Raw genomic sequence first — 13,276 nt, 5'->3', positions numbered from 1 at the left:
GTCCACGATCGGCAACACAACTGACTGATCCCGGTGGCTGAGCTTTCATAGTCAGAATCATTTTTTAACCCAGAGGAAACAAGACTGTTACAACCACAAAAGTTCTTTCAATGTGAAATATTTAAAGACTTTCAGTCACATGAGGCAAGATTCACTACAATTCACTACAGAACAGAAATAACAAATGTTTAAACTAAATTTGATGCTTGCTGCAGGTCCCAATAAAGTTGGCACAAGGTAAAAATGTCTGAAAAAGCAAGACGGTTCAGCTGGTAATAAGTTAGGGTAGGGTTAGGGGTAAAGATGTAAAGATGTTTAGAGGTAAAGATGGCAGAGGTTTTAAAAGACTGTGGAGTACTTCATAAACAACACAAAGACTTCGCCATGGTCTGCAGTGCGTCACACCAGAGTGTGTGTGTGGGACGAGGCTGCACTCCTTTATTGGACACCTGTGGACCACACTGCATTCCTCATCAGCATGATTGTGCTGCTTACCAAATGTGCCCGGGAACACTGTCTGAAACCAGCATTGTTAACACAGCCCACCTGACTGAGGTCAGCTGCCGTCCTTTACCCTGATGGGACCGTCAGCACCGGATGTCAGAGAGCTCCTCCATCCTAGCCTCCACCCGTTCAGTCCTCCAGGAAGGAGCTGTATTCCAGGAAACAGCTGAAGTAATCACTGACATGACTCAGTATGAGTCTCCGGTGTAACAGCTCGTTTCATTATTGAGACATGTTTTTGATTTTCATGACATCTGACTTGTTTTTGCTACCTCTGTGCTTTATCGTATTTGAACTTGTCTTAAACCTTCAGATGGAGCTCAGTGCAGAGTTATCTGGTTTATCTTGTGTCTGTAACGGTGTGTTTACACCGAACACGATAGACGCGAGCGAAAACGGCCCAGACGCCCCTAATTTGACGTGTGCACATTCGCACCTCGACGCGTGTCCAACGCGAATTCCTCGTGTGTCAAAATACGCGCGTGAACCGGAAATGTGGGAGAGATGTGGGAGGAAGTTGTGCCGGACGGTATCTTTGCTACATGGCAGCTGTCGAGCTAGCGTTTGAAGAGAGAGTCTCCCTTCTCTATTTACTGTGGAGAGCAGAGCAGCGGCGTTAAGGACGTCCTCGCCGTACCTGGGTCCATCAGGTCCTCCAGACGCGTGAGCAGTTTGGTGAGTTTCACCACTTGCTCCAGGAGCTGCACCTGGATGACGTTTATTTCAGCGATATCTTCCCCTCGCCCAGTTTGAGGACCTGCTGTCCCGCGTTGGTCCAAGCATCGCCCGCCTAGACACCAATTACAGGCGCTCAATCCTACCTGCAGAGCGCCTGTCCGTCTGCCTGAGGTTAGTAAAAGTGTTTAATACGGTAGTCCTTTATTGATACCTGTGCTAATATATGCTAAACCATCCGTTTATACACTGGTAACATGGATGTGCTATGATAACAGTGCATGCTGTTGGTGTTTACTGAAAGCAAACTGTGGTACGGAGACGACTGTGTATAATATTTCTAGTGATACTCGAAAGGTCTCATCAAGTCCCGATTTAATTCGATTTATGCTGTTATCAGTGTTTGCAATGATAGCATGGCTGTAGTGTCTATCAGTGTATGCTCTCGGTGTTTGCTGATATCAAACTGTCGTACGAGGACCACAGGGTTAATCTTTGTTGTGACACTCACTCCTTTCTTTTATTTAGACCTGGTTTAATTCTGGGATAGTTGAATATTTGTATATAATCCCTGCAGACTGTTTTAGATTATATCTAATATACATTATGTAATTATCCTTATAATTACAAAAGGTTTTATGTAAGATTTATGCTTTGTAATTTAAATCTGAATCACAAAAGTGTTTTGGAATTGGAATAATGTATTTTGTAACTGCAGTACACATAATACTAATTTTAAACAATTTTGTCCAGGTTCCTTGCCACCGGGGACTCCTTCAGGTAGGGCTGTGCGATATGACCAAAATCTCATATCCCGATATAAGACATCTATCGTCCGATAACGATATAAATCACAAAAATGTAACATTTTCTGTCAATTCTGTGAATCTCGGGCAGCTCGACTTGCGTGAAGTGTTTCCAGCTGCGCGTCGTGTAGCTGGAGTCGAGTGTTTTAACCGATGCATGAAACAATACATTTGAGACATAAGTTGTAACGGCCGCCGTTTTCTTTGTATTTATTACACGGCGTGCTGCGGGGAAAAGCCTGTTCTAACGTTTGAGTCTAAGGTTTATTTTTTAGCACCTGGCGGCTCTTTTTTACTTCTCATCCGTAAATAATCTGCTCTTTCATGTGATTCAGTTTATTTTGAAAAGTCTCAACAGGATCTTGAGCTTTATTGTGAAAGGTTTATGTGGAACATAAACAAGCGGACACGCGATGGTGTTACCGTTGTTGTTGCTAACCACAACGCACAAAAACAGGCCCTTGTCCGTCTGTAGTGCGGTTATATTAAATATAAGAGAAAGAGAGAACTTTAAGAAATGAATATAACCACTACAGGGACCATCAGAACCATGAGAAAATATTGTCGTAAACAGTTTATTTTGCAACAACACGAAACAAACGACAGCGTAAAATGAAACGATAGACGTTTTTATATCGTCATCCGATATATATCGTTATATCAAACAGCCCTACCTTCAGGACCATCGCATTCAGTTTTCGAGTTGGTGTGTCCACGGTGAGCCAGATCATCTCCCAGGTAGCGACGGCCATCTGGGACTGTCTAGTGGATGATTTCATGGCTGTGCCTTCAACTGCAGACTGGCGGTCCATTGCAGAGGGATTCCAGGAGCGCTGGAACTTCCCTCTCTCCATCACAGTAGAGGTTGTATCTGCGCTCCATGGAGCTCCGTCCTGAAATTGCGGAGAAATGCGTGAAGGCAACTTGTGTTCTCCACAATTTTCTGCGCTGTTTGGATGAGAGAGGGGCACCTGCTGTGAGGGGTGTGGCACCTGCTGTGAGGGGTGTGGCACCTGCTGTGGTGGAGCCGTTGCAAGGCCTGGGTCATGTAGCAGCAAACAACTCCTCCAGAGAGGCTGTCCTGGTGAGGGAGAAGTTCATGGCCCACTTCTTGGCGGAGGGAGCTGTGTCTTGGCAACCAAAGGAGTAGCCTGTTTGAAGTCTGAGTGACTTCCCCACAACGGCTCTTTTAAGAGCCACCCACAAACCTCTAAAGAGTGTTCCTGTCTTTTTTAATTTTTCTTAATAAATGCAGCTCTACTCCAAAATAAACTGACCTCTCTTTACTCTCTTAAATAACTTGTCTTCACTATGTTCCTATATACAGTGTGATGCAACCGTTTGGGCAACCTTATTAATAGTCATTATTTTCCTGTATGAATCGCTGTTACAGTAAAAAATGTCACTTGCATATATCATATAGGAGACACACACATTGATATACACTAAATATTCATTTCATTTCTCTTTTTTTGTGTTGCCAATTTATGCACCTTCTTGATTTAGTTTAAAGAGTTATTGAACACTTTCTGTAAATCCAGTGAACTGCATTTCACTTCTCAAATATCACTGTGTGTGTCTCCTGTATGATATATTTAACTGACAATTTTTATTGTGACAACCAACGATTTGTACAGGAAAATAATTACTTTTCACAAGGTTGCCCAAACTTTTGCATCCCACTGTATTGGTATATTTTGTTATTAGTGTAATATGAAATAAATTCTACTTGTGTCAAGTCGGGTGCCAATATTTGCTGTGTAGTAGAACAGAGACATTAGTCATTACAAATGTTTATTGGAAAAAATATATAAATTCACTAACAAAAACATTAAACATAAATATATAACATTTAACTTTTTACAGAGAGACAGGAATAAAAAGGACCCAGCTTGGAGTGGAAGAGCCTCAGGGAGAAGGAGGAGAAAAATAACAGCATTGTTTCTGCCCTGGAGAGCTGCTGCCTCATCAGAAAACGACTGATTGCTAGGGTCCACGGCAGTGATGAGCTTTTCCTCCATACTGAATGAAGAATGAAGGGCTTTGGCTGGATCTGCCCCTTGGACCATTTCCCCTTTGGTCAGAGCCACGTCAGCAGGCTCCTGATTGGTTGTCGTGGCGTGATTTGACGCTTGAGTTCAGATCTTTCCAACTCGAGCGGTAGACGCGAAACGCGCGTATGCACAAATGCAACACAAAAACTGACGCGTGTGGTTTTATTTGCGAGCCAAACGCGGCAGACGCGGTACACTGACGCCCGTTTCACGCGTTTGCGCGATACAAATCTGCTTCCCAATTTCATCATCGCGCTTTTTCCATTGACTTTACATGTAAACCTGACGCTCTGGCCACCTCTATCGCATTCGGTGTGAACACACCGTAAGACTTAAACTACATGGACTTAGAGACAGTTTGATTGTAATCTGGTTACATTTTACGCTGAAACATTACTGAGATTCTGTCATTAAAGATGTCCAACAGCATTTTAAAGGTTTGATAGAGTCTAGAAACATGAAGTGTGACCCTATACATGACTGACATCATTGCAGTCATTCTGAGTTCCAGCTGTGAGGTTTAAAAATGTGCAGGACCCTGGATTCATCAACATGACGCTGACTCACTTTCATCTTCCTGCTGCGCTGCTCTTTGTTTACCTGTTTCTAATGTGACTCATTTGTTTCAGGGACACTCTTAGAGCGCTGCTTCCTGCTTACAGGTTACTTCTCCTGTCTCTGTTCACTCTCCTCCCTGGGTCAGTGTTGGTGTCTCTGTGTGTTTAGTCTTTTGGTTACTTCCTGTTTTAGTGTGAAGGTTGGTTTTCTGGAGTTCCTGATTGTAGTTCTACTTCCTCCTATGTGAGCATCCCCACCTGTGTGCAACAACATGCTTTAACATTTGGCGAGAGAGGACGAACGTTTATCGACCAGAGCAAAGAAATTGTTTCCGAATCAACAACACGTCTTTGTTTTCCAGAAAACACACAAACTTTAAGATTTCAGGAGCGTTTACTCCAACCTGTGGGTGTAGCTGTAGTTTGGCTGGGGAAGGGCAAGCCCACCCAGCCCCCCAGAGACCACACACAGCAGACAGAGTGAAGCCCGAGTCCCCACATGTGTGTTTCACTGTAACAACAATCATACAGTTTTATGACGCACTGTTTATTTTTGTGTTTCTACAGTTTTTAACTGTACTTTTTTTTTTTTTTTTTTAAACGTATGTTTATTTGTTTTTTCAACAGTATCAACACCAACATAAAATGAACGTATGGCAGTCATTAAAATAATAATAATAATAGTAACAACACTAATAATAATAATAATAATAGTAATAGTAATAACGATAATTGAAGTGTTAATCCTAAAGGGTTCCAAATAAATGCATAGTTAAATAAATTAAATTAAACCATACGAATAAATACAATTAAAAAAATAAAAATAAATAAAAAATAAATAAAAATAAATAAATAAATAAACAAAAATAAAAAAATAAATCATAATATAGGTTACCTAGTATATTCCCAACAGCAAGTCAGACATTATTCATTATCTAGTTGTCTTATTCACTCACCGCCCGCCCCCCCCCCCCCCCCCCCCCCACATCCCCACTCCTCAGTAGATCCAAAAATATCTTCCAGATGTTGTAAAATTCAGAAGCCTTCTTTCTAACAATATAGGTCAGTTTCTCAAGAGCTAAACTCGATGTTAAGTTATTTAACCAGTGGTTAAAAGAGGGGCAACCAACATTCTTCCAGCATAAGGCGATACAGCGTTTGGCCTGTAGCAAACAAAGATCGACCATTTTTCTTTCCTCACAAGACAGAGTAGTCATCTGGATACAAGCCTAAAATGCATAACTTAGGGCAAAGCGGTACAGGAGAAGTTGTGATCTGAGAGATATATTTTAACACAGAGCTCCAAAATTTTTGGATCTCTTCACATTTCCACAGGCAGTGATATAGTGTACCCTGATGCCTATTACACTTATAGCATAGATCAATTATATTAGGATCAAATTTATTTAATTGTACAGGGGATATGTATGTTCGCATTATCCAATTAAATTGTATCATTCTCAAACGAGTGTTAATGGTCTGAGTGTGTGTTTTTGAACATATTTTACCCCATTCAGTATATGAAATATCTTCTTGTAAGTCATTAATCCACTCCCGTCTTTTACTATCAGAGTTATCCTTATGGTGTTCAACTAACAGGCTATAAAACTGGGACACCAGTCTTTTACCAAAACAGTTTTTTGTAACATGAGTTTCTAGGATGGAGAGTGAGGGTTGGTGCACTGAATTGTTTAAGTGTGCCGAATAAAACTTCTAAGTTGCAGATACTTAAAAAAGTGTTTCTGCGGTAAATCAAACTTTGCCCTTAATTCACTGAATGACATTAGAGAATATTCCTCATATACGTCCTGTAGTTTCGCAATGCCCTTGTTCAGCCAAGCTTTAAAGCCCATGTCATTCTTAGCCGGGGCCAAGAGTTCATTACCCCAAATTGGGGAGAAACAGGACAACTCAGAAGATTCATTCAACATTTTTTGTACTTCATGCCAAACAACAACAGTGTTTTTTACAAAGGGATTAGTAGTAATTTTCTTTAAAGTTTTAAAGGGTGCTCTTGTGTTCTGGGGGCCTCTGGATGTCTGGAGTTTTGATCTCCTCCATACCCGCTTCACACCCTGGAGGACGGGGCTGTGGCCCCCCCACACTCCCTAGCAGATCATTACATGGAGAAACCTTTGGAATGCAAGCATGCTGATCCACACAGGTATGCACACATGGGTATTCACAGACGCGGACTAAAGCTTTCTTGGCTGCTGCCTCAAAGCACACTGTGCGCTGTCTCTCTTGCGTGCTGCACAATATCGTTTATTATTTAGTAAATATTGATATCTATGACTAGCTAGTTTATTGTGATGGTGCTTTGTTTTCTCTATTATTATGTTGCTCTTTGTTGTTTGCTGTCTCCTCTGTTTGTTTTTTTTGTTTTTTTTTTTTTTCTCCATACAGGTGACCCAGGAGTTCTTTTTTTTTTTCTCTCTCTTCCCCCCCCTTCTCACCGTCTCTTCTCCCCTTTGGTTTTCTTTCTTTCTCTCCCCCTCTTTCTCTCATTCATTCCCCCTGTCCTATTTATTAAAAAAAAAAAAAAAAAAAAAAAAAAGACAAAGGATGAACTGAAGCTCTGCCATCACGTAATGTCGCATACTGCTGTTTCTGATGTCATTTAGGAAAAAAAAAAAAAAAAAAAAAAAGTTTTAAAGGGTGCTGAGTATAAATAGCTATTTAACGACAGACCCTTTGAGGACATTCTTTCAGTTGCTAACCAGGGAAGGGAAATATCGTTTGAAAACCAAAACATAGTGGTCCTCAGCTGAGCAGCCCAATAGTACCATTTTAAATTTGGAAACTGTAGTCCTCCCCTATCATATGGTAAATACAAGAGGGAGAGTCTGAGTCTTGGCTTCCTATTGTTCCAGATGAAATTAGAAAGAAGCTTTCTGGTCTTGGAAAAAAAAGAAGGAGGAGGGGCCAGCGGAATTGACTGAAAGATATATAGGAATTTAGGTAATATAGTCATCTTTACTATGTTTATTCTTCCCAGTAAAGAAAGAGGCAATGATATTAATCTAGTGATCTCATCCGACAACCCTACCACCAGGGGCTCATAATTGGCTGAACTAAGATTGCTTATTGTTGGGGTTACTCTGATGCCTAAATATTTAAATCCCTCTGCGGCATTCACAAATGGGTGGGATACAACTGGTTTCAACCTCTCGTTCATATTTAAAAACATAATGGATGATTTTTCTTCGTTCACTTTGAACCCAGAGAAACTGCTAAATTGATCGAATAGCTTCAGGAGAGATGGTATTGATTCTGCAAGGTGTGATAGAAACACAACAGTATCGTCAGCGTACATTGCAATTTTGTGTAGCATCTCCCCGATTTTAATACCATGGATCGAGGGATGTGATCTAATTGCTATCGCTAAAGGTTCCATGGCTAGTACAAAAAGCAGAGGTGAAATCGGAGACCCTTGCCTGGTGCCTCGAGATAGCTCAAAAGGACTAGAAATGAGACTATTGGTAGATACCATTGCAACCGAATCAGCAAGTAAAATTTCAATCCATCGGCGGAAGTGATCACCAAATCCAAAACGCTTAAGCACCTCAATTAGATAGGGCCATTCAACTCGATCGAACGCCTTCTCCGCGTCGAGTGATAGTATTGCAGTATCAGGTAACTCTTCACATTCGTGGATTATATTGAGAACTCTCCTCACATTGTGGAACCCCTGGTGATTTTGAACGAAACCATTTTGATCTCCGTGTATAATGGCTGGAAGAGCCCTCTCCAGCCTCATAGCCAAAGCCTTAGCTATGATTTTGGAGTCAGAATTTAACAGCGATATGGGTCTGTAAGAACCACTTTCGGCTGGCGCTTTGCTCGGTTTTAGAATGAGAGTGATCAGGGCACTACGAAATGTAGCAGGGAGGCGACCTGTTTCATAGGATTCCAAATAAACATCTAATAATGGGGGAATTAATTTTGCTTTAAATAGCTTGTAAATATCTATCGGAAGCCCATCAGGACCCGAAGCCTTACCACCTCTCATGTTCGTAATTGCATCAGAAACGTCATTGAAATTTATTTCTCTCTCCAATTCATTTTTCACATCCTCAGAAATACAGGGAAAGATCAATCTATCCAAGAAAGCACTTTGGCTTACCAGGTCCAGTGGGCTGTCAGATTTATATAGGGTTTTATAATACGAGACAAAGGTGTTATTAATTTCTGTGGGATCTGTAGATAATTCCCCTTGATCGTTCCTAATTATATTAATGGCTCTGTCAGATTCAAGTTTCTTTATCTGCCAAGCTAGTAGTCTACCCGGCTTTTCACCCTGATCATAAAACGTCTGTTTCAATCTTATTAAACCATCTTCAGCTTTAAGCATAGACAGCTCCTCGTATTTAGCTTTAAGGGTCAATAACTCCTGTTTTTTCTGTGTTGAATCATCTATGTTAACTTCTCTCTCTAATTCTCTAATTTTATTGTCTAATTCGTTCATTGTCTGTTTGAATTTGTTAAATTTAGAACTGGTGAAACTTATCATTTGTCCTCTAATATATGCCTTAAAAGCTTCCCACCTTACGGCTGCAGTTGTTTGAATTGTATTAATTGAGAAGTAGAGATCAATGTGTTCTCCTACAAATTTCATAAAGTCAGAATCATGTATCCATTTAGGGTGCAAGCGCCACTTGTTTGAGTGGCTATTCACTTGTTCTACCTCATAAAATAGTGAGGTTGGGGCATGATCTGACAACACAATGCTGTCATATATACACTTAGTTATATTGGGTAGCAAAGATGAGGAGATTAAAAAATAATCTATTCGGGAGTGGGATTTAAATACTGCTGAATAGCATGAGAATTCCCTTTTATTGGGGTTTTGAATTCTCCATGGATCACAGAGGTTCAGATCTTTCAAATATTGTTGTATTTTTTTTCGTGTTTGAGAGTGTGAAGTGTCTATCCCTGATGAGCGGTCAAGCTTCGGGTCCAGAGTACAATTTAAGTCACCTGCCAATAGGGATGGGTATTGATAAGATTTTAACGATTCCAATTCCATTTTCGATTCTGTTTAACGATTCGATTCTTTATCGATTCTCTTATCGATTCTTTTTTTTTTAAAAAAAAAGGAGAACACTAAGGTCGATTAGCTCAGAGCTTTGTTTTATATCTTCTCTTTGAACAAGATAGAAATTTAGGAGTAACATGGCCTTACAAACCCAACAGTGAGATCTTGAGAGATCCAGCCTTCAATGGGGTGTCACAGGGTCCCCAGGAAAAAAAATTGTAAATGTAAAATAATAAAATAAATATTCTTGTGAGACATATCACATATTGACGGGGTCGGGTTATGTTAAAAAGTATAAATTGTTATACTTTGTTCATTGGTTCAAAGGTACCCCACACTTCTTTTTTTGTTTGCTTGTTTGTTCTGGTGTATTTTTCATTTGAACTGTTACTCTGCCAGAGTACTCATATTTACAAGATGGCATTGAACGCCCCATTGGTGTATCAGGAAAACTATTTTGTACGTATGTTCCTTGAAGGGGATTGAAGTCGTTCTTTTTTCCACCGCAGCGAAGGGCTAGGAGTAGGAGAGGAGCTGCTGTATGTTTTTGTTATCGAATCGATCTGATTGTGAAATAAAGCATATGCAGTGAGAAAGCAACTCCAGGAGTCATCCCTGCCTTAAAGCTGCAACATTCTTCTGTAGCAATAACAAAGTATAACATAAATTGTTCTGTGGCAATTACACAAGAATATCCAGTAATGTCCCTGCCCACAATTAAACACATTCACTTACCAAAAATCGGGGGAATCTGCTGTGGCAAATGGGTGCAAGCCTTTTACCACAAACTTAGACACTGCTCGGTGACATTAGTCTATCCTGGCCTGAAAGGAGACGCTACCAGTAGACTGCAGCGAGAACTACCAGCGAGCGCCAGCCAGACTCTGTCTGTCTCTCTCATCATGGTCACCTACATGTACAGTAATGGCAGGTCTTGTAATAAGGCAGATTGCGCTAACATAATATGCACTGTTAGTTGATTATTTACCTGCCGCATTAACGGGAGAGGACGTGCAAACGTTAGCGCTGCTGCTGGGTTGAGAGTCACGAGTCCGGAGCGGAATTAAAAACGCGTGTCATCGCGTGTTTTGTGAGCAAATGCTTTTGCATATTCGTAGTGTTTCCTCCCTTAAATGAAATATCTACTTTGCAAGTTGCCCTGTTGTCATCGGTTCTCATAAAGTATAATCAAACTTTTGAGCGTTTGAGCCGCTTAGGCGCCGTGTTTCCTGCCAGGTAAATGACGCTCCGCAACGTGGTGACGTCATTCGGGGCGACTGGAATCGATAAGGGAATCGTTTGCAAAAATGGCAAACGATTCCAAGGAATTGAAACAGTGGGAACCGGTTCTCAACAAGAACCGGTTTTCGATACCCATCCCTACCTGCCAATATTATCCTACCAGGAAGGGTAGCTATCAATAGAAATAAATTCTCAAAAAATGAAGGGTTATCATCATTAGGGCCATAAACATTAACTAAATTGAAATTCTCTTTCAAGAGAGTTCCTTGAACCACCAAAAATCTGCCAGCTTTATCATAAATAGTGTTATTTACTTGGAAAGGCACTGAATTATGAATTAACACCATAACCCCTCTCGCGTGCGAAGGGCAACAGGATGCTAGCACTTTGCCTGGCCATCTCCTACGTACTTTCACCAGATCCTCTCTGAGTAAATGGGTCTCTTGGATAAACGCTATTGATGACTCAAGTTGTTTAAGCCTGGTAATAACCTGTTTTAGTTTAACCACTTTTACCATTCCTCTCACATTCCAAGAAGTAAATTTAAAAGTCTTATATGAAGTCATCTATTCTTATTAATACAACAGATTGTGCAACATAGTATCTTCATTTGGTTGTTGGTAAACCTTTCAGTATCTCTAACTGTTGTGGTGGGAGTAAACCAGTAAAAAGCAACACGTTGTGAAAAATACAAAAACACAAAGAAATAACACAAAATCTGCCATAAATGAACCCCCTTAGCTGTCAACCTGAACCGGACAGCCCCTCGCCCTACCCCGCCCTCCCCCTGCAGTTAAGTGCACACGCTGATCCAATGTAAACAAGGGAGCAGCTAGACCAAACCGAGCTGACATGGTCAAACAAAACCAAACCACCTGGACAATTGCGTCTCCTGACGAAAATGTATATCCTACATGAACAAGTATGTATACAATGATCATTACAAACTTTCTTGTAGCATAACTCTCATCCCGGAGAGCCGACTGTATGTCGAACAACCAGTACTCCAAGACACAAATGAAAGCCCAATCAACAAGTGGGCGTGGCTAGTTATCTATAAGGGATAAATAAAATGCCCAATACAACTGAGGAGAACGAAGGAACGGTCAACCAAAGTAAATACAAAAAAGAAAAATACTCTCCCCAAAAAATTCAACAGTAAGGATGAGCGATATTGACCATTAAATCCAACAATTTCAAACTACAGTTGTTATGGGCAGATAGTGAAGGATTCGGCAGTCCCCATCAGATATTCTGCTAGTCCTCTGTATTCTGCAAACCTCGGATGAACTTTTCCGCATCTGCTGGGGTCTCAAAGACATGCATATGTCCACCAGATGACACTCGTAGCTTCGCCGGGTAAATTAATCCGTAACGTACGTTCATCGCCCTGAGCTGCTGTTTCACCCGGTCGAAGCCCCTCCTCCGTCGGTGGAGATCTGTAGAAAGATCCGGGAAGAACATGACCTCTTGACCCCCGCAGATAACTTTCCCTTTGGCCATAGCCGCCCGCATCACCCGAACCTTGTCTTGGAAGCTTAAAAACTTCACGATGAGGACTCTCGGTGAGGGTGGTCGGTTGGGTTGCGTCCGGCCGGGCAACCGGTGAGCTCTTTCGATGAGAGGTTGTCTCGGGAATGTTGCTGGTCCCAGCGCTTCGGGGAGCCACTTCTCTAGGAAAGCCACCGCGTCATGTCCTTCTATTTTCTCCGGCACATTAACTAGTCGTAGGTTGGAACGACGAGAGCGATTTTCGAGGTCCTCGAGTTTGTTCATGAGGAGAGCCACTTGTTTAACTAGCGCATCTATCTTGCCTTTCTCTGAGTTAATGGCGTCCTCCACGCTGCTAATGCGCATCTCTGCCCCATCCATGCGCACCGAAAAGTCCTGCACGTCTCTTTTAACATCTTGGATCGCTGACAGGACCACATCAAGTTTTGTGGAAAAGTCATTTCTGATTCCGTCGAGTATTTGAATAACATCCATGTTATGGGCCATTCCAGTACTCACGTCCAGGAGACTCCCAGAGCTAGCATCACCTGCAGAGTTAGCTTGACTGCTAGCATCAGAGACGTCGTCTTCCTCACTCAGAGAAGAGTGTGCCTTAGATTTATTTTGTGCTTTCTTAGCCGGCATAATGTCGCGGATATACGATAATAACTCGTTACAAGCAATAGTTATCACTGTTCACGCAGTTAAAGGACAGTTTTCAGGAACTTACTAAAATATCGCCAGGAGCTCACAAAAATACGTGTGCCTAGTTCAGCGCCATAACCACGCCCCCTATCTGTACTTTTACTTTTTATAAAAAACTACTGTTTACTGTGTTATTAAATTTACAGTTAAAGTTCATATTTTACACTCTGCACACTGATCCTAATGATCTTAGTGTATTTTGTA

General features: G+C 41.3%; 1 long non-coding RNA gene across 1 annotated transcript; it reads right to left on the bottom strand.

Moving 5' to 3' along the window:
* Positions 1–3,765: 3,765 nt before the first annotated feature.
* On the bottom strand, positions 3,766–11,011 carry LOC145420299 (uncharacterized). The gene is made up of 2 exons (XR_013901603.1): positions 10,623–11,011; positions 3,766–10,544 (listed from the first exon to the last, which is right to left on the bottom strand). It is a non-coding gene; the product is annotated as an uncharacterized LOC145420299 (long non-coding RNA).
* Positions 11,012–13,276: the final 2,265 nt, after the last annotated feature.

The sequence above is a fragment of the Astatotilapia calliptera genome, chromosome 15 (assembly GCF_964374335.1).
Source record: "Astatotilapia calliptera chromosome 15, fAstCal68.1, whole genome shotgun sequence".
Lineage (NCBI taxonomy): Eukaryota > Metazoa > Chordata > Actinopteri > Cichliformes > Cichlidae > Astatotilapia > Astatotilapia calliptera.
This window is presented reverse-complemented; position numbering and strand designations above follow the sequence as displayed.